A 23016-nucleotide genomic window follows, 5' to 3' on the forward strand; every position below is an offset into this window, starting at 1 on the left:
AAAAAAAGGTGGACCTACACGTTACAGTCAATTTGAATAGCACCGCGACGAAATAGAATAGAAACCTTTCAATTAATTCCATATTTTTACCAGAGATGGCGTTAACTAATAAATCGAGTCCGCTGAAGCACAAAAATTAAAAACGCGCGTTGAAATCTTTTAAACCACATGAATGTTTCAGAAACTCTTTTCAATTTATGCACGTTGAGTGAAAATGAAATCTAAATATTATTATAAACAAGTCCCGTAATCGAACACACAAATTACAAAGTAGTTGACGGTAACCAACAAAGCGCATAAAACTAGTGAAAACCATTAATTTACAACAACAAAGAATAAAAATTTAAAATAGACGAGACATGACATTGACTGTTCGAATTATATTTTTAATCTTGAAAATTTGAATAAAATCAGCTGAACCTTGCTATTTAAATACAGAATATTACCTTTTCCCCCCTATCTATTCGCTGGTATGTTAAGGGCCTATTGCAGTTACCCGTGCACTGGTAAATGAGCTCACGGGCTCAACCTGAGAGAATTTGCTAACACTAGCCCTAGCAAGAGCAGTGCTCTGCAGAGTCTACCAGCGGATCGGAATCGCGACCCACTAAAAGATCCGGCGAGAAACTCAGTGGGCTGTGTCTAGAGCAAATTATATATTTATGCTCATTAAATATTAACACAAAAACAGTGCTCCTTCTAGTAACGTTAAATCTCTGCTAGATCGTGCAAGTGATATGAAAATGCTTTCTTTGCCGCGAACATTTACTGAACGATTTCCCTATAGGGTACGTACATGTGAGAAGGGATTTCTCTTTAAGCAACACTTTTAAATGTATCCGTTTATTTCTAACAACAATCAACAATATCTTGATAAAACTAGCTTTGTCCGCGTGGAATAGTTACTTTGGCATAACGCAAAATTTTAACCTCCCCCCCCTTCATTTACATAGAAAGTGAAAATCTTTTTGAATTATAGAATGTTAAGGAGCCATTTAAACCCCTATTTAGAAACATTCTTTATTGGTGCTCCACTTATATTGGTCTTACCGTGATGTTATAGCCTATAGCCTTCCTCGATAAATGGGCTATCTAACACTGAAACAATTTTTCAAATCGGACCAGTAGTTCCTGAGATTAGCGCGTTCAAACAAACAAACTCTTCAGCTTAATAATATTAGTATAGATTAATAAATAGAGATCATTATAATTCAGCTTAATTCAACATTATAGTTAATTTTGTTATAGTTCGTCGTGGCCTAAAGCATAAGACGTCCGGTGCATTCGTATCTAGCGATGCACCGGTGTTCGAATCCCGCAGGCGGATACCAATTTTTCTAATGAAATACATACGTACTTAACAAATGTTCACGATTGACTTCTACGGTGAAGGAATAACATCGCCTAATAAAAATCAAGCTCGCAAAATTATAATTTGCGTAATTACTGGTGGTAGGACCTCTTGTGAGTTCGCACGCGTAGGTACTACCACATTGCCCATTTCTGCCGTTTCGGTCTGAAGGGTGGGGAGGCCGTTGAAACTATACCGAGACAGTTCCAGTAAACATTTACCACCAGGTGGGCTGTTAGCTCGTCCAATAGCAATAAAAAATAGGTCACAAAATGGAACATTTGTGTTTTTTGACTGGTACCATTGAAGCATCGATGTAATGTAGGTATAATGTTAATTTTAATGTTAAGCTCCGTTTGTTTGTTGGTTTACCTATCACGTAAAAGCTCCTGCGCCGACTCTGTAGAAGCATTGTACGTTTAAAAGATTTAGGTTGAAATAAAAAAAAAAAGAAATCGAGTGGTGAAGGGCTTTTTGGTTTAAGCGATATTTCTACAACTTTACAGGAGAGCAATTTAAAGTTTAAAATTTGGAATAAGCAATAAACAAACAAACAAACTTCTTCAGCTATTTGTATGAAGTAAGCTTCATTGAAGTTCACTTAACTATACTTGAGACCTTAGAACTTATATCTCAAGGTGGGTGGTACGTTTACGTTGTAGATGTCTATGGGCCCCAGTGACCACTTGTGACCACAGTGACCACCAGGTGGGCTGTGAGCTCGTCCATCCATCTAAGCATCAAAAAATAAAAAACTTAAAAACATCGAACTGTTGCTTATACCAAATAAAACGGACCTTTAATTACAAAGATAAATATTGCTTATTAGGCCAAATGTTAACGATTTTGTCAATGGTTGATGAAAAGGTACTCTACTGACGTAAACATGTCTCTAAAAAGAAATGTCGATCCGTTGTATCGTTTCGACTTGAAAGAAAGATAAAGAAACACACTTTACATTTATAATATTATAAGGTATAGATTAAGGCAATACGCCGCGACCTGTGTTTTTGTTTGTCAAATGATTGTCACTGAGTTTCTCGCTCGCCGGAACTTCTCCAGGGGTCGCGATTTCGATCCGGCGGCAGACTTAGCAGCCATAGCGTAACCGGAATAGCCCCCTAAGCTACCAGCAAATAGCTAGAAAAAAGAAAACTATCGCAGCACTATACTAATTGTATTTAAAAAAATACATAGATATAGCTATAGTAGACAGCCAATCGAAAACCGTCTTGTTTTCACAAACAATTAAGGTGGCTATTCCATTTTCATACTGCTGTACATATGACCTTCTAAACTCTTTTGTAACCTAATCCATCATTGTCATAGTTATAGTACGTTGCTCGAGCGTTACGTTATAAAAACTTAGCGTAGATAGCGTTATATTAAAAAGCGTTGCGTAAACTTTTTTTTTTAAGTATCGTGACGTCACAACCGGGTAGTGGTATCTATCTATCTATCTATCTATATAAAAATGAATTGCTGTTCGTTAGTGTCGCTAAAACTCGAGAACGGCTGGACCGATTTGGCTAATTTTGGTCTTGAATTATTCGTGGAAGTCCAGAGAAGGTTTAAAAGGTAGGTAAATATGAAAATGCTTGCATTTAAATAAAAATAACAACTTTGTCATCCTTTGATATGTCCCCAGTCGGGCAGGGATTCCTTTTGTTTGTTTTAAATTTATTTTATACAAAAGTTTAGGCCTTTTATTTATCGATTGGGGCACTACAAAGTCTGCCGGGTCAGCTAGTATGCAATAAAATCAAAGATGGTCTCAAACGATGATTTCGTGATAGGGTAAGAGAGCTTGCTCATACAGAGATGTTTTAAGACCTTTATAGGCAGACGAGCATATAGCCTACCTGAGGTGAGTGGCCTACCCTCGCTTACATAGCTCCGAAAACGAAGAAATAGCTCAATTTGTAGAATCAAACCGGCTGGATTTAGTGCTCGATAATTGGAACGAAGTTCCTTATCGCGCGTTGTGAAAGGGGGCTAGACGGAAAAAATTCTTACGAAAAGTTGTCACGACACTTTTTATTTTTAGAGATACTACTGCCATCTATCAATTTTTATGGGACCAACTTAGACTGTTGAAATTATGGAATGAGTGCAACAGTTACTAACGCATCTAACATCTGTATTATATTATAATATGAATGTCACACAATAATAATAGAGAAGTAATGAAATGTTTAGCAATTATAAAATTTGGTGAGCCACAAAAAAACAGCATTGAAATCATTTGGTCGGCGTACAAAGATTTTGTTTGCAATTAAAAAAATCAGGCAGCAATCCTTGTTGGAACGAACAGCAGAAGATTTTTATTATTTATGTATAGTCTTAGTATAATTAATGGCTATAGTGTCTAATGTATAGTCTACATGCTGACGGTCATTATTATTATTCACATAAATAGCTGTTTCTTTGTATATTATTTATATATATTTTTGATAAATCATTGTGAATAAAATGAAGTTGATAATGTAGTTTTAATAAAAAAATGTATACCCGAATAATTATTTTCTTTATACCTCGAATATAACTTAAAATTAATATTTTTATAATAAGGAAATTCGTTCCTGTCCGGTGTCCCATGACACCACACATCTTTTTTTTAATTTTGTTATATTAATATCGTCCGATGTGATCCCATCATGGTGGAGGTCGGTCACGAATTTGTGTTATGAGCGTATTTCTTTGGTAACAATAGAAGATACATATACTTGCGAGATTTGAACTGAGCGACAAAGTCGCGTTCCTTTTTTTTTTCTACTTTAACACCTGCGATCAGTCGCCAAGACTATAATCAGGTGAGTTGCGAGAGGTTATGGTTTAGAGGGGCAGAGTCAATACTCGGTCTCTCCTTAGTAGGGTAGCACGACGGTTCTCTTGAGTCTTCTAATCGGATTTGGCTGCAAGAATAAACTGGGTTTGGGTGAGCTGTCAATTGGTTCTTATAGTTGGCTGAGTATCGCTTAACTTCATCCAATATGGTTGGGATTTCCAGGTACTAGTGGATTTCCGAATTTCGAGTATACCAAGGCGCCGACGAGAGCATCCTCAGGAGACTGTTTTGAGCTCTCTGGAGGCACTCCATGTGAGGACTGTTTCCCTACCTAATCGTTGGTAGCCTAAGGGACTATCCCAACTTCGCGCGGACCGGTTAGCTCACGCGCTCAACATGAGAGAATTGCTAACACTAGTCCTAGCAAGAGCAAGTGCTTCCCTGAATCTACTAGCGGATCAGAATCGCGACCCACTGAGAAGATCCTGCGAGAAACTCAGTGGGGCGAGGATACTGGACGTCTTATTTTTTAGGTCACGGCGACATTAAAAAATTACACTGTTTCCATATCTATGTAACACGATGCATGTACCACGAACATAATATGTAAATTCGTCTTCCTGATATCGTTTATTTTCATCCATCGAAATCAATATATCGCATGTCTTACTTTTTTTTTTTTTTTCGAAATACTTTTGCCAATTTTTTTGGCCGCGGCATAGTCGCACAAAAATTTTAGAGCCTCTAACCCATAGACCAAGACTGCATCGCCAGACTACAATTGTGACATTACAACCGAAAAGTATCCAATACGAAGCAAGAATTCCACAGAACGATCCATTAGTCAATCAACTGTCACGATGCGCTTATAACTCGTGTCCGTGCCATTTCTAATGCCATAATATGTAAATATTTTCATTGCGTGCGTATAAGCTATTACGTAATTTTGTTTATTCGAGTATGCGGGAGCTCAGGACCGGCCATCAGCTATCGGCCTAATGTGCGCGGGCGCAGACCGACCCAGCCAGTTCCGACGGTCCCACGGCTGGCTCCCAGCATTGCCAAGTCGTCAGTAACGCGTCAACCTTTGCGGGGCGCGGACGTGACGTGCTCGGAGTTTGATTTCATAATAATAATAAAAAAAAACAATCGCCGTGCGTTTGGAAACAGTGTTTTTGTTTGACCATTAGTGCCATACGATCTGGCGTCCGAAGCGAGTTCGCCTAAAACCATCGCTGTGTTGTTTTACACATGGATTAACGCGAAAGCGGAATGCTCTAAAGGTAAGGTTAAGCGGCCGAATCGAAAAGGGCTGTGTTTCTATGAGCTGGTTACAGAGTTGTCGTTCTCCGAGGGAGGGTCAGGGGAGCTTTTACAAGGCGCTTGGCATTCTCCGGCGATCGTTTGTCAACAATTGTGCAAGTTCCGTAAAGTAATGTTGTCTATGGTTTCGCAATTTGTTTTGCCGATCTCATCGGCCTTGTCGGGCGACGTGTGCGCTGACTCGACGGAAATTTGTCATTCGAAGTGCATTAAATTGTTTACTTAACTAGAACTATTCGCGGCTGCGTTGTACCAGCTACCAATTACGCACCTTCGAAAGGCTGCAACTAATCACATTGAGAAAGGTTGTTCTTGAACTTAAATAACTAGGCTGCAACCAGCTGAGTGCAAAAGTAGAGCAACGTAGAGCAAATAAGTTATTTTTAATTTATTACTCTCTACGTAGGTATAAAGTTAAAAAAAAAATCGTAAAAAAAAATTGAATGGATATTTTATGAGAAACGCTTAACTTTTCCTAATCTCTAAGTTACTATTTCAAGGTTTCATTGTTTTTATTGATTCGAATTTAAATTTGAATAAATTTTACTACCCTTTCTAAATACAATATTTAGATAAATAATGAGACAATAGAATCTCGTGTAGACACTTAATAGAATTCTGCTAATTGACTATTCGTGTAAGGGTTTTTACGATCGAAATTCTTATGTTAAACATGTTTTTAACTTAATGACTTTTTAATTTTGATTGATGTTATTGATTTCTCGTTAGTTTTTATTCACGGTTACCTAAAAGAGGTTTTACTCGCAGTTATATATTACTACTAATTTTATTATGAGAAGCGCGTACCTTAGTTAATAAGTTTGTTACGTATGCAGGGGTTTGCCTATGCTCCTTTATCCACAGATACAGCCCACTGAGTTTCTCGCCGGATCTTCTCAGTGGGTCGCGTTTCCGATCCGGTGGTAGATTCTGCGAGGCACTGCTCTTGCTAGGGCCAGTGCTAGTAACAGTCCCGGTTTGAGCCCTGTGAGCTCACCTATACGTCAAGGGGAAGCTGAAAAAGCCTCTCAAGGCTATTAGCATAGGTAGGAAAAAAAGAAGAAAGCTATGCCCCTGGCTTTATCGAAGCTTACACGCGACGATGACCACTTTGTAACTGTGGGGCCGTATAACCGTCAGCCTATAGTGCAAATCTTTATATGTTTAAATTAGTCTGCTAGAAGAAAATTCAATTTATTAAACTCACTTCTGTTCATCATCATCATTCATTCTCCCTTCTACCATACACCTGGGTTTGGCGCAAAATGTTTTCTTCTTCCATACTCCTCTATCATATACCATTTCTTCGCTCACTTCCTTCTTACACATATCGTCTTTCACGCAATCCATCCTTTTTTTTTATTTTTTTTTCTCTTCTGTCCATATTGCCTGTACTTCTGCCGCGAACAATAATGCGTTCTGGTTTGAAGCATGTCTCAAAGCGGGTAGTGGAATTCGAGCGGTGATATCTATGGACTCTAGGGACAGATCTGCCCTGGGCTCGTTCTCTTAAAGGAGGCTGCTCGTCTAAAAAAAAACTTTGCACCGAAAAGCTTCGAAAGCACGGTCTTTAGAAGTTAAGACGCCGTTATTCGGAGCCAACGAAACGCTAATCCAGTTGCTATTGAACCAGTTTAATGACACAACCTCTGTTTTCGTTTCGTATGACAAAATCGGTTTATATAATCGGTCCGCGGTCCGGGCTATCTGCGATCTCCGTCGTGCCAACTCTCCGTCTCTGAGGTTCGTTCGAGGCGGATGCGCGTTAGGAAAATTCAAGAGTCAGCGCGATTTGGACTACGAATACTGGGCGTTTCGTATTTCTAAGAACCGATTTAGGCGCGTTTATGATTGACATTTTTTGGCGATATCGTTTTTTCTAGCTAAGATAATCGTTTTGGGATTCAAAGTAAAGTTTTGATGATGTTACTTTGTGCTTTAGAAATCGTGTCGTAGCATTGTGTTTGAGTGAAGTCTGGTATGGTAATAAACTCTTCTGCACGGTGCTTCCTAGGTGCTTTTATAAGTTCCTTTAGTTTTAAAAAGGGCGGTTGTGGTACATTAGGGCTTGGCTATGCTATAAAAAATGGTATGGTATGGTAAAAACTCTCGAAAAAAAAGGATTACTAACATTAACTAGTAATCAGTTTAATACAACTAACCAATACAGAATCGTTTGATCACTCTGTACCTATTAATCTACGGAGACAATCCTAGTCTGTACTCACTCGTATAGAATGTGAATTTATTGATGACTATAACGAAGCCAAATATGAATATTGAATTAACCACTGTGGTGTAGTATTGGAGTGTAGTCCTCGGCAAGTAGTTCGCGGATAAAAGTCGTCACGTAACGAAAAAACGTTATGTCCCTGGTTCTTGACTTTAAACAAATCTCTTCATCTTCTGTTTCTCCACCTTATGCCACTAGGTGGGGTCGGCACAGCTATTTTTTCTCTTCCATTCTCTTCTATCAGCGGTCATCTCAATACTCACTCCACTCTCTCTCTCTCATATCGTCATTCACACACTCCATCCATGTCATCTTCGGTCGATCTCTTCCCCCTCTACCTTGCAGTACCATTTCCATACATCTCCTAGTCACATGCATCTTCTCTCTACGCATCACATGTCCATACCACGCTATTAAACAAATCTGACATTTTATCTCTACTAATAATATTATAAAGAGGAAAGATTTGTTTGTTTGTTTGTTTCGAATAGGCTCCGAAACTACTGGACCGATTTGAAAAATTCTTTTTCCATTAGAAGCCGACATTGTCCCTGATGAACATAGGCTACTTTTTTTTTTTTTTTTTTGTTTCATGTGTGTTTTAATGTTTCCGAAGCGAAGCGAGGGCGGGTCGCTAGTTTTAAATAAAACAATGTAACTTCGATGCCTTGTAAGTATTATAAAATATATGAAATTTTGAACGTCCAATACAATTATGAATTTTTAAAACTCACAATGGAATTTTTCATAATAATTTCTGTAAGAAGTAGCCTAATGTAAGAAGATAAGCAGATTTAAAAGCGAATACCTTATTTATACATGTATGACTGAGCGATTTTTGCTCGAGGCGATGTATTCGCCATGAAATACAAATAGTAAACGTTAACAGTTTTTTTTTCATTGCTTAGATGTGATCTCACAGCTCGCATGTTGTTAAGTGGTTACCGGAGCCCATAGACATCTACAACGTTTTTTTTTATGATTGAAAGATTGCTGGTGGCCCATAGGCCTTTCCAGCTTCACCAGGATAGGATCTACAACGTAAATGCGCCACCCACTTTGAGATATAAGTTCGAAGGTCTCAGTATAGTTACGACTGCTCTACCCTTCAAACCGAAACGCATTAGTGCTTCACGGAAGAAATAGGCAGAGTGGTGGTACCTACCCGTGCGGACTCACAAGACGTCCTACCACCTTCCCATGACCGCATTTTTTTGCTCACAGTCAGGTTTTGTCGAATCTATTTTTATTATTTACCGCATGTAACAACACGCGGTGAAGTGTAAAAATCGAATATTGATTTCAAAACAACATCCTTTCACATTTGACCCCAGGGCAAAACTAGTTCACCAGAAGATTCATTCCGATTAATGGCCAGTCGGATTACAATCGTGTACCAGCATGATTATAATCAAGTTAAAAACGGAAGTTAAAGGCCACGAGCGGAAAAGGATGGCAGAATTTGGGATTAAATCTAGATTATGATAATTTAAATATAAGAACAGAAGTGCTAGGAATAAAAGTTATATCAAGACTTGATGATGATGAAGATGATGACCTGAAGTTTCAAGGCCAATGGTCAAGGTCGATATGATGGGGTGCGTTTGGTATTTGAAACCAGGCAGGCTGTAAAAGAGCTAAGAATAAATTAATTACCTCCAAGTAATTAAATCATCATCATCATCACACGGACACGAATCTGTTTGTACTTCTATCGCGCAGCAATGGAACGAAATGTTATTTAGGATAAAGTTTATCGGTCACAGAGCGAATGGATCACTTGAAGCGCAGCGGAAGAAGCGAATTGAGAATTTTAAAGTGTTTGTGAAGTGAAGTGCTAATAAGGTTTTAATTTGTAATTCGGTAGAATTTTTATTTATCCCGAACCCCAGCGCGTAACAATATAATAAGGACCGCTGAAACAAGCTGGATGCGTTTGGCCAAGGACAGGGAAAGGCGGAAAAGAATGGAGGAGGCTTTTACCCAAAAAGGGGGCCACATACGAGTAACAAAGAAAAACAAGAAATTCCTAATTTATAATCTGATTTATGTTTCAATTGCTAAGTGGAAATAAAGTTATAATAATATAATATACGTTGCGATATTTAGTAGCCTCTTTAACCACATAACCGTGTTCCGTGAGTTGGATTCAATAAAGGGCATAATATCTTTATGAAGGAGTTCCACTGCATTTTTCACGTTTCCCGGACGTTTTATAATTACTTAATAAAACAAATCTGAGGCGAGGTTATCAATTAGCATTTTATAACGTTTCCGTTCGACTTAACTAATAAAATAACGATATTTATTCTTGTGTTTAAGTCACATCCTATGGATTTCTTGTAATAAGCGCCTTAAAGTGTTACGGTTAGGTTTTAATCTTGTGCGCAATTACTTTATATTGTTTAACAGTGATTGCTGTTTAAGTTGCACACAGAAGCCGAGATGTTCGTTTTATTATAAATAAACTCGGGCATGGCCTAATTTTCCTACCTTTGCTGATAGCCTTGAGAGGCTATATCAGCTTCACCCTAACGTGTAAGTGAGCTCACGGGGCTCAAGCCGGAGTGTTGCTAACACTGGCCCTAGCAAGAGCCGTGCTTTGCAGAATCTACCACCGGATCAGAAACGCGACCCACTGAGAAGATCCGGCGAGAAACTCAGTGGGCTGTGTCTATGGGTTAATTCGCTTGTCGAGCTCTTCGTCGCAAGCGACGGGTTCGGCGAGGACAGTGACCGGTGCTTGTGGTACCTAAAAGCACGGGATCGGGAGGATCCGTAATGACGTGTTTTGGGCGACGTCGACTATTTACCATTCGGTCTACAGGATCGCATATGTAATTCCCAGCGGCCACGACAAGCTGGTTCTTATAATGCGACTATGCATGAAATAGGCTTGTTTGAAACTTTAAGTGCACATTTTGTTGTACGTTAATGATGTCTAGGTTACAAATCGTCCTGAAGGATCAACAGTATCTGTATCACAAATAGTTCCCGAGGTTTCCGAAATCGTATTCTTGTTGTTCTTGTCCTTGTCTCTTGTAAGTGGTTACTGTCGTCCATGGACGTCAGCGATGCTAAAAGCAGATTGAAACCGCTGCCGCTGTCAAACTGTTGTTTAAAAAGCGGCTACGTGACAGGTATAATAAAGATGGTAACGTTGGGCGGATGTACAATCCTACTTTTGCAAAGCTAGTCAAACATAATCCGGTTAAGCGGTAGGCAGCGGCTTGGCTTTGCCCCTGGCATTGCTAACGTGCATGAGCAACGGTGCTCGTTCTGCCTGCTGGGGCAAAAATAAATAAAAAATGCAAGTCATTCTCGTCTCTCGGTCCTCAGCTAAAACTTCCCCTTAACTAACCGTATTTCTGCTCACAACATTACAAAATTATGATTCTGTTGATATTACATTTATTCCAATTTCCGTCTCCGTACATCCGAGACGCGATGACGTCATCGCTTATCGATTTATTCATCACGACTTATAAAATAAAAAACACGTTGCTGGAAACCGCTCGCGTGTTAAGGACGACGTTCCTAACCTAAATGTGTGCGAAGCGAGACTATATCCGATTAGTCGTGAAATCTAAACAGTTTTATCGTTTTTAACAACCGACATCTATATATTAATACGTGAAACAAAAACTTTGTATCCCTTTTTACGAAAATTGCGCGGACGGAGGAGTATGAAATTCTCCACACTTATAGAGAATATAGAGAAGGAGAGCACAATGCTAATATTTTTTTTAAATAATGCATAAAAGATACATTAAATCAATAAAGAAACATTACACACACTACGTACCATGTATTTGACGCACACACGCATGCATACTATTTATTGTCAAACTTTTGTCTTGACGTCTGTTGTCAAATTGAGAATAGATTAAATATTGTTTGTTTTTGTTAATATTTTTTATAGTGTAATCTTGGCGAAAGTTGTGATTATAGAAGTATAAAATACAATCATAATAGTGTACAAACTTACAATTCCAATTAAGTATAGTCGAATTTCGACTACTGCGGGACCTCTAGTTTTAAGAATTTCGCGATACGTACATTTTATTACTCAACTCTTCGACAAAAACGAAACCATAAAGCGATTGGTGTTTGAGAGAGAGAAAAAAAGAAAAAAGAAAAAAACTGGCGGAGGTTCTTTCCGGAATAATTTCGATATTTGAATCAGATATAATTTTCTGACATTCCGCCGTGAAGCAGTAATGCGTTTCGGTTCGAAGGGTGGGGTAGCCGTTGTAACTATACTGAGACCTTAGAACTTATATCTCGAGGTGGGTGGCGCATTTACGTTGTAGATGTCTATGGGCTCCAGTAACCACTTAATATCAGGTGGGCTGTGAGCTCGTCCATCCATCTCAGCAATAAATAAGCCTAAATAGATTATGAAAACGTTTTTTTTTTTTTCAAAATTTAAATTCGTTTAGGGTGTTAATTAAGTAAAATTAATGCGTATGTTTGAAATAGCTTTGCATATCCAATTAATATTGCCAACAAAAGAATAAATTATAATATACTATATTTAAATTATATATACTATATATTATAATATACAATAATACTATATTAAATTCCAAACTCTTCAAGTGTCTAATTATGGTAACGAACGAAACGAAAGTAGCGAACCGCGTTTTTTATTCCAGAAGTTTCTAAAGGTTTCCTCAATCAATGGATCTGAATATATTTCGATGTAGCAAAATTACCAAATGAACAAATTTTATTTTTTATTGTTTAGACGGGTGGATGAGCTCACAGCCCACCTGATATTAAGTGGTTACTGGAGCCCATAGAAATCTACAACGTAAATACTGCCACCCACCTTTAGATATGGGTTCTAAGGTCTTAGTATAGTTGCGACGGCTGCCCCACCCTTCAAACTGAAACGCATTACTGCTTCACGGCAGAAATAGGCGGGGTGGTGGTACCTACCCGTGCGGACTCACAGGAGGTCCTAACACCAGTAAATTATTATTCCCTGTACTATGGGCGCCAGAGACTGTACATATTATTTATAAATTCAGTTCTTACAACAAAAAATGTAGTTGAAGTAGAAGAAGTTAAAAATGTATTATTAAGGATGATAACTCAAGAGCTACTTACCGGTCAGATCTTGATAAAATTAAAATGCGAAGTAAATCTTCGAAATCGGTACATCCACGTCCGAATCATACATTAGACAAAACGAGTGAGACAATGTATAATTTGACCCAGAATTTAACTTCTAATCGCATTAGCGATTAGTGATTGAGGCGTTTCTGTGTTTATCGCTTCAGCCTCTTCGAGGTCGCCAGCAAACTTTCATCATATGCTTTTACGATTCGTATTGTATTGCGTATTTTCCTGTAAGTTGCAAATCATTATAACTGTATTACGTATTCATGTTAATGGCAATGGCGTACATCCTGAGTGTTACTAGGTCAAAAAAATTTTTTATACATTCTTTAAACAGATATGTATATAGAGTTTCTGTAAATGTTCTGTAAACGGTTGTCTGGAAGAGATCGCTTTTAATAATAAGAAAGCGAATTGATAAATATATCTGCTTGCTGATTGTTTTTTTTAAATTCTGTTTTTGTGTGTTGTTAAGTATATTATCTCTCTCTCTCTCTCTCTCTCTCTCTCTCTCTCTCTCTCTCTCTCTCTCTTACTTTCTCTTAAAAAAATTTTAATGTTTAAATCAGTACGACTCTTGCAACTAATTTTATTTTAGCTGCTATTTAAATCTATTGACAGCTTAGAAATTTAAGTAGTATAAAAAGAACTCTAAAGCAAGTAGCGAAACTGATATTTTATTTATTTAATCCTGTTGATTCTCATCAGAATATTAGGAAAAACTAATATGATGATTACGGTCATTGGTTCTGGATAAATGTGGACATTTTCAAGTTAATCAGGCGTCTTGAAGATCATGAAAATTACGATGCAAATTTCTGTTACATAGACATATATTAACATTCTGATCTATATATAGGCTTATATTATAATGTGATATACATGTTTACAGAGCAAATTGAAGTTTATTGTCTCCATTTTTTATTAAGAGTTTGAAATGCATTCTTTTCAATTGCACTATGTGAAGATAACCAAGATGAAACCTTAGCATTTCTTCTGATGACCCATCAAATATTTGTTACGATTGTTTCGCTAAAACTTATAATTTTTTATCATTATAATGTTTCTACGTTAAATTTATGTTCTTAAGGTAATTAAATTAGATTGTAAAATAATAATAAATCACTATAAAGAATATGACACAAAATTAAACAAAGCCGAAGTAAGCATTAATGGTAATAGAATTACAGATTCTTTTATTTATGAGCCGAAATCATTATCGAACGAGTTATCCAACAGAGAATTTTGATTTTAAAGAGAGAGACAATAAATATTAAACAATCTGTGAATTTATGATGCAATGAAAAATCGCGTTTATTTCGTTTACCATCAAAAAACAGATTCAAAAAATCAGGGTTGACATATTTAGCAAATATTTACAAGAATGTTTTGGTCGCGTATATTTGTGCATGGCGTGTTTTTTTAATTTATTTCTATAGATGTGTCATCTGTTTGAAGCGAAGGAACATAATCTGTTATGTTAGATTTTGTGTGGCTCTCGCACCAAGAGACCCAGATTTGATTCCCAACCGGGGTGAATGTTTTAAAGGAAATCTGAGCTTAATATATATTTTTTTTTACGTTTTCTGTACCTCTTACTTTAATACTATTATATTAAAAATACGATTTTTTTTTCTGTGTAATCGTTCAAGTCTTAACTATTCCATCCATTCAAATATGATGAATTTTGTACAAAATATTTCCTCCAACACAACTATGTACTATTTCGAAATATTAATTTTATTCTACATAAAAACGAGCAAAGCCGTGGGTAAAAGCCAATAGTATCTAAATAGTACTTAAAAGCCCTAGAGTTTGGAAGCGTTGCTTAAAACGTTCTAATTACAATTTAACTATGCTATTGTCACTTTGACGTCATACCTCATAGTTTTAAAACGAATTAGATTAATATATCATCATCATCATCATGCTTTCCTATTACCCTCTGCTGGGGTGTAGGGCTCGAATCAAATTTTTCCATTTGTATCGGTCTTGGGCAGTCTGTTCTAGCTCCTTCCACGTCATGCCCAAGACCCCTAGCTCCTGCTCCACCGAGCGACGCCAAGTTGTTCTGGGGCGGCCTCTCTTCCTTTTACCAGACACTTTCCAGGTCAGTGCTCTCTTTGATAGGTGTGTATCGGGCTTTCTCAGAGTGTGACCAATCCAATGCCACTTCCGCGTAAGGATCTCCTTCTCCATTGGTGTCTGCTTAGTGATCCTCCACAGCTCTTTGTTAGTGATCTTCTCAGGCCAAAAGATTTTCAAAATCTGACGCAGGCACTTATTCACAAACACTTGAAGTTTTTTGATCAAGTCCTTGCGAACAAACCAAGTTTCGCTCCCGTACAGCAATACAGACTTTACATTTGAGTTGAAGATCCTCACCTTTGTTCGTCTTGTTAAGGTTGAGGAACTCCACACTGGCCTAAGTTGACTAAACGCGGCTCTGGCTTTATTTATACGAGCCGCAATGTCTGCCTCGGTGCCTCCCCTATCGTCCACAATGCTGCCCAGGTAACAGAAGCTTCCCACCTGCTCGATGTGCCTCCCTTTGATCGACATAGGAGCCGAATCGGTGGTATTTAATATTATTATTATATTTAATATATGGTAACACATAAACTAGTAGAATATCTACGACAGATGTATGGCAACCTTAAGCAGATTCGAATAAATATTTATGTCATTACCGTAAAAAGACGTAAAAGTCCGGTTTTTTTGTCACCGCTGACACGGGGGCAACCACCTCTTCGACATATTTGTCGATGATTAAATAAACTAAGTGAGATATGAGTTTCTTCAACTGATTTTGTTTCTAATGTTTATGAGAATATGTATAAAGGATTCTATGGATCGGCAGGGGGCGAAGTTTTTTATGAACGTAAATGAAGTTTGTGGGAGGACGTTACTGACATAATCTTATAAATATTAAGTTAAATAACGTTGCGAATGAAGGTTTGTATGAAGTCAAGCACCGAATCGTGTGCATTTTTTTTTTTTTGGGGCTTCGAAAGGTGCGCGATATAATCCATTAAGCTCCTCACTGGATATTCGCAATGGGTCGCGATTCCGATCCGGTGATAGATTCTGTGAAGCACTGCTATTGCTAGGGCTATTGTTAGCAAATTCTCTCAGGTTGAGGCCGTATGCTCACCTACCCGTCCACGTGTTACTGGAATACCAGTAAATAGGTAGGAGAAAAAACACGAAAGTTTAGAAGTGTAGATTTTTTTAAGAAACTGTAGAAACTATTTTCGAGTATTAAAATAATTTCTAATTTTAAATCTTATGTCGAGATGTTGCAAAAAATTAGTGATATATTCACCTAAATTTGCATTAACACAGAACTATGTGAGATTAAAATTAGCTTTTATCTCGTAAATCGTTTATATTCGATTTTAAATTTATTTCCTTTTAGCCTTCCTAACAATAAAGCAGATGTAGTATTTAATGCAAATTGCAAATTTTTCGGAGCAGGTGATTTGATTAGATTTAAAAAAACTCTTCATGAAAGTAGTGTTTTGAACGATTTAATTACGATTTTAGTCTAATTAACAGAAGTTACTCTTGCAAGATTCTAATTTAAAATATCGTACTTAATGGTTCGGCTCGACGGTTCATTTAAGTGGATACCACAACAACGTGGATACCGCTGCTTACCGCTTGTTTACCTTTATAAACAGAAAAGCACATGGCCCATTTGGTAGTGGTCGTTATCATTGATCGGGAACGTTAGCAATGCTAGGGGCATAGTCAAGTATCTGCCTATCACTGAGTGCTCTTCGCAAACCTAATTTGAAGTAAGATATGGTATAGCTCACAGGAATCTCAAAGAAGGAAGTTCGAACCGCACCCACAGACACAGCCCACTAAGTTTCTCGCCGGACCTTTTCAGTGGATCGTGGTTCCGATTCGTTGGTAGAGTCTGCGAAGCACTACTCTTGCTTGGGCTGATGTTAGTAAACTCTTTTAGTACCGTGAGCTCACCCACTAGTCAAGGTGAAGCCAGACTAACCTTGAGATTACTGGCAGATAGGTAGTCGCAAAAAACCCAGAATTATTGCTTCGCGGTAGAAATAGGCAAGACGGTGGTGGTATCATCCGCGCGAGATCATAAAATTTACACTCAGTCAATATAATCATTTTTATTTTTTATTTTTTATTTTATTGCCCTTGTAGGCAGACGAGCATACGGCCCACCTGATGGTGAGTGGTTACCGTCGCCCATGGACTTCAGCAATGCCAGGGGCAGAGCCAAGCCGTTGCCTACCGTTTAATACTCTCCACAAGCCTCGTTTGAAGAAGGACATGTCATAGCGCTCGGGAAACACCGTGGAGGGGAGCTCATTCCATAGCCGGATGGTACGTGGCAAAAAAGACCTCTGGAAACGCACTGTGGATGACCGCAGTGGCTCCAGGTAGTATGGATGAACTCTACTCCGATGGCGGGCGGTGCGATGGTAAAAACGAGATGCCGGTATCATCTCGAACAATTCCTCAGAGCACTCCCCATGGAACATACGGTACAAAATGCAGAGGGAACCGAAGTCCCTCCGCAGAGCCAGAGGCTCCAAACGATCCGTGAGAATGGGATTATCGACAATCCGAACGGCCCTCCTCTGTATGGAGTCAAATGGAAGAAGCTGGTATTTGGGAGCCCCGGCCCAGAGATGGGAGCAGTACTCCACGCGAGGCCGGACTGTGCTTTATAAAGCAAAAGCCTTTGTCCAGGCGTGAAGTACCGCTTCGCTCTGTTGAGGACTCCCAGCATTTTGGACGCCAACTTGGCTTTGCCTTCCAGATGACTCCGAAACTGGACATCGCTCGAAATGTCGACCCCAAGTATCCCAATACTCTCGGAAGGTTGCAGGGATACTCCTTGGAATTGTGGCGCCATGACAAAGGGGTCCTTCTTCGCAGTGAACGCGCAAACTTGTGTCTTTAACGGGTTGAATTGAATCAAGTCCAATTCACCCCATTTGGAGACTCGCCCCAGAGAGTTCTCCACTTCAGACACAAGTTTTGATCGTCTCTCCTGCACCACGCTCCGAGAGAGACTCTGATGGCCGATATATCGCGCATCCCCCGTGCTGTCATCCGCATAGCAATGCATGCCATCAATAGACAGCATGTCATTGATATACAGGATGAAAAGCGTGGGGGAGAGCACCGAACCTTGTGGAACGCCAGCGTTAATGGTCATGGTATCAGAGCAATCGCCGTCTACAACGACCGTGATGCTCCGCCCATCCAAAAAGCTAGCGATCCACTTGCAGAGACCCTCGGGGATTCCGTAAGATGGTAGCTTCGACAGAAGTGCCCTATGCCAGACCCTGTCGAAGGCCTTCGCGATATCAAGGCTCACAGCAAGAGCCTCGCCCTTGCTCTCCAAGGCTTCAGCCCACCTGTGAGTAAGGTATACGAGAAGATCGCCAGCTGAGCGACCGTGACGGAAACCGTACTGTCGGTCACTGATCAGCTGGCGATCTTCAAGATACTTCAGGAGTTGTATATTTATTATTCGCTCCATCACCTTGGAAAGCAAGGAAGTTATCGCGATAGGCCTATAGCTCGATGGGTCCGACCGGTCACCCTTCTTGGGGATAGGGTGGACGTGGGCGGTCTTCCATGAAGACGGAACTCTGTTAGCGCAATAAGAGAGGCGATACAAACGCGTTAGCGCAGGCGTCAGCTCAGGGGCGCACGTTTTCAGAACCACTGCGGGGATGCCGTCTGGCCCACTCGACTTATGGACGTCCAGGAGTCGGAGTTCCCGCCTGACTGCACACTGTGTAAAGCAGATCTCCGGCAGGGAACTATCACACCGGGGGATGTTCGGTGGTGTGGCACCCCCGTCGTCCACGTTCGAGTTCGAGGCGAAGAGTTTGACCAGAAGGTCAGCCTTCTCTTTCGCACTATGGGCCAGACTGTCATCGGACTTTCGCAGTGGTGGGAGACTAGACCTGCAAAAGTTTCCTTCTGCGGCTTTGGCGAGCGACCAAAAAGCACGGCTCCCAGAGGGATAGCTCTTTAGTCGCTCGCCAACTCTAGCAACGTGCTCCGACTTCGCCTTGGCAATGACCTTCTTGTAGGACCTGGAAGCGGCGTTATATTTCCGCCTTTCCTCTGAGATGTTAGGGTCCTGACGTCTCCTGGCATTATCCCATGCCACGTATGCGGACCGCTTGAGGTGTGCAGCATCCCTGCTGGCATTGTTATACCAGGGTCTGCTGCGACCCCCAACGGGCACTTCAGAGGAGGGAATAAACAATTCCATCCCCTGGAGCACCACGTCTTTAAGACGGTCCGCACAGACGTCAGGATCAGCAGAGGAAAAGCTGAACCGCCCCCATGGGTAGGATGCGTAAAATTCACGCAATCCATCCCAATCTGCTGACAAATACTACCAAACTCTTCGATACCTGGTCGTCGTTCGACGACTAGGACGAGAGAGTGGTGTGGCAGCACGGATAAGGCAGTGATCAGACGATCCAAGCGGAGCGTCGACCACCACACTGTATCCGGCTGGATCGGTGGTCAGCAGAAGGTCCAACAGAGAAGGCTCGTGCCCCTCAATATCTGGGACACGGGTGGGCTGTGTCACCAGCTGGGAGAGGCCGTAGGCCAGGGCGAAATCGTAGGCAGCCCGACCCGGGAGGTCAGTGGTTCTGGACCCCAGCCACTCTTGGTGGTGAGCGTTAAAGTCTCCAAGAACCACCACCGCCGCAGATGGGTACTGCTCAAGCACGCGGTTAGTCCCCTCTTGCACATGCTCTATCAGAGCTGAACCTGCATCACTGCTCTGGGACCTGTACAGGCACGCGTAGACTCGGGTACAACCCCCATGGTCTACGCGCAGCCACAAGAGGGACAGGTCCCGTTGTTCGAGGCCTCGTAGACGGCGACAACAGACATCAGCCCGGACGAATACACACACCCCGGCTTTACGCAGGAAGTTGTGCTCCAATACGTAGCCGGGGTATTCAAGGTACGAAGTATCATCCGGAGCAGATATCTGCGTCTCCGTCAGAAAAAGGAGGGCAGGCTGCGCCGTCTCAAGAATCAAATAACATTACAGTGTTGTAGTCTTTACGTGTCAGACATTAAGAATTCAATATCAATTGGATAGTGTAAATAAAAATTTTCGAGCAGTTGAAATAACTAATAAATTGTATGCGAGAAAATTAAAAATTCTGCACGCGATCGTGCTACGGTTTTTATTCAAATCGCGGTATCGAAATATTTTAAGCGTCTGGTACATTGGCTCGATACATTATTTGAATAGCTTATAGTTTTAAATATGTCTACTGGCGATAGGGGTGTTATAGTCAAAACATTTTCTTCCTACCTGTACTTTTTTATGAAAACTTTTTATGAAGTCGTCGTGGCCTAAAGGATAAGACGTCCGGTGCATTCGTATGTAGCGATGCACCGGTGTTCGAATCCCGCTGGCGGGTACCAATTTTTCTAATGAAATACGTACTCAAGAAATGTTCACGATTGACTTCCACGGTGAAGGAATAACATCGTGTAATAAAAACCAAACCCGCAAAATTATAATTTGCGTAATCACTGGTGGTAGGACCTCTTGGGAGTCCGCGCGGGTAGGTACCACCGCCCTGCCTATTTCCACCGTGAAGCAGTAATGCGTTTCGGTTCGAAGGGTGGGGTAGCCGTTGTAACTATACTGAGACCTTAGAACTTATATCTCGAGGTGGGTGGCGCATTTACGTTGTAGATGTCTATGGGCTCCAGTAACCACTTAACACCAGGTGGGCTGTGAGCTCGTCCACCCATCTAAGCAATAAAAAAAAAAAAAAAAAAATGAAAATTCGACTACATGTTGTCGCAAAGTTGTATACGGGATTCGTGTTGTGATGTCTATGTATACTCCGGAATTATTTTACGTAATTGGTGAATTTGAATGTGTTTTCATTTAATTATTTTTTTATTATTAAATTTTGTTAATATACTTCATATTCTTTGTGGTCACGGACTAAAAGAGTTATTTCGCGGGTGCTCCAAAACTATATTTAGTTCCTGGGAATTCAGTGCCAAAATATATTTTTTTTGTTTACGAAACCGCTTTTGTTTTTAATTGTACTTTTCAATGGCTTACCTGGAGTGAACACGACAGTACCGGTTAAATTAGCTCACACTCATTCTCATTACAATGGTACTTTATCTCTATACGATTGATACTAAGGCCTATGAGACAATGAACCAAATGAAATTCATTGTAGGCTAATGACATGTCAATGCTACAGGCAGAACCACTACACTGCCACGTAATGTATTGACCTTGAAATGTTCTCGGCGAAAGAAACGTCCAGGCATTGGAAAACAGAAACTAACAAATTAGTCATTAAATACGAAATCAAGCTGCATTATGTGCTCTAGTAGGATTCATGATAAATGGAAACCAACATAAATATAGACTAAAGTAAATAAATAAAACAAATTAAATACATCAAAACGATTCTCCATAGTACAATAATTGATTTTAAATATATGGCAACCCTGCAAAACTATCAGTGTTGCCGCTACGAAAAATAAATAAATAAATAAAAGCTGTTTCTATTTGCGTGTGCAGAAATACTATGAGCCTGTCTTGTTAGTGCTTTCGTTTTTTTATTTCAGTTCAAGCGAGCGAGCTTAAAGCTCTCATTTAATTGAATGCATTTTAATGGTATTTATGTGGGTATTTATTTGAATTCAAATACAATTTAGATACAGCGTGTTTATTTTAAACTTATTTTTATGATTGAAGACTTAGTTTTTATACCTTATACAGATGAACTTGTGAGCTAGTCACAAGTTCACTTGATATGAAGTGATTACCGAATTTATTGAGATCACCACATAAGTGCTGCCACCTATCTTGAGTTTTGAAGCCTGTGTCTTAATTTCATAATAATAACGAAAATTCTATTTTTGTACGGGGTTTCGTTTTTATTACACGATGTCTTACATTCTGGTTATCATTCGTAAACAAGAGCTAAATAAGTACATATTTATTATTAGTGCTCGTATAATTAGTAGTTGCTTGCGGGATTCAAACATCGGCATAATCATATAGCTCGATACGAGTGCCCCAGTCCTCTTTTAAGCCATGCCTTCTTTAAAATTGCTGGATTTTTCCAATATCTCTTTGACGTATTAGGAAGTGTAAAAGTAGCCCCGGTAATCAACAAATTAAAGAGCGGACGGTTAGCGTGGTATGGACATGTGATGCGTAGAGAGAAGATGCATGTGACTAGGAGATGTATGGAAATGGTAGTGCAAGGAAGAGGGAGGGAGGTAGTGCAAGGAGAGGGAAGAGGTCGACCAAAGAAGACATGGAGTGTGTGAATGACGATTTGAGAGAGGGAGGAGTGAGTGTTGAGATGACGGCTGATAGAAGAGAATGGAAGAGAAAAATTAGCTGTGCCGATCCCACCTAGTGGGAAAAGGTGGAAAAAAAGAAGATCTATTTGACGTACCGACTCGTATTTGTCAGCAGAGAATCTGGTTAGCTCTTTAGACGAGAAAAATGTTTGGAGACAGCGCCGAAGGTTTTTTTTTTGCTATAGCCTATATCGTTGCTACTGGAACTCCTAGATATTGTAACGTTCTCGCCGTCTACCCTAAGGCATGAGGTTGTAGCTTCAATTAGTTTTGAAGGCTCACCGTTCATTGTAACTGTTCTGGTGACTGGCATGTTTGAACACTCGCAACGGTATCCACAAGGCATTCGATACGAAGCTCTTAAACATTGTAGTGTCACTTTGACGTACTGTCATTTTGACACATTATTTGTTTAATCTGTATTTTTAGTTTTTTTGTGATTGGTGATAAAGAGGCTACGAATTTCGTTCCGTTTTTCGAATTCAGATTAAAGAATTGTTTATAATAATCATCACTTGTGCTTTTTGATACTTTTAATAACAAATTGTATGTACCTATAAATAGTAACATTCAATGTCATGTATGCTGTTTTAACACCACATAACTGAAGCACAGATTTCTTTAGTGAGTCACGCATTGTCAATCCAACAACGCCATAGTCAAAGACGAACTTAAAACTGCCATAAGCGCTTTTAAAATGTTCGTAAGTACAATGTAATAACACACACTGTAATAGCGTAGGCCGGCCTCACACGAAATAAGTTATGTATAACGATGAAGCCACATTACGCACTTTCTCTGAGCGCG

The 23016-nt window shown here is 39.8% G+C and overlaps 1 protein-coding gene across 2 annotated transcripts in view; it reads left to right on the plus strand.

The window, feature by feature from the left end:
* Positions 1-5142: 5142 nt before the first annotated feature.
* B4 (imaginal disc development protein B4) overlaps positions 5143-23016 on the plus strand; it is a 135069-nt gene continuing 117195 nt past the window's right edge. For both annotated transcript variants that reach the window (XM_028173691.2, XM_028173693.2), the window contains exon 1: positions 5143-5422. The gene's annotated coding sequence lies outside the window, so the exon portion shown is untranslated. The remainder of the gene's footprint in view (positions 5423-23016) is intronic.

The sequence above is a fragment of the Bombyx mandarina genome, chromosome 20, assembly GCF_030267445.1.
Source record: "Bombyx mandarina strain Sakado chromosome 20, ASM3026744v2".
Classification (NCBI taxonomy): domain Eukaryota; kingdom Metazoa; phylum Arthropoda; class Insecta; order Lepidoptera; family Bombycidae; genus Bombyx; species Bombyx mandarina.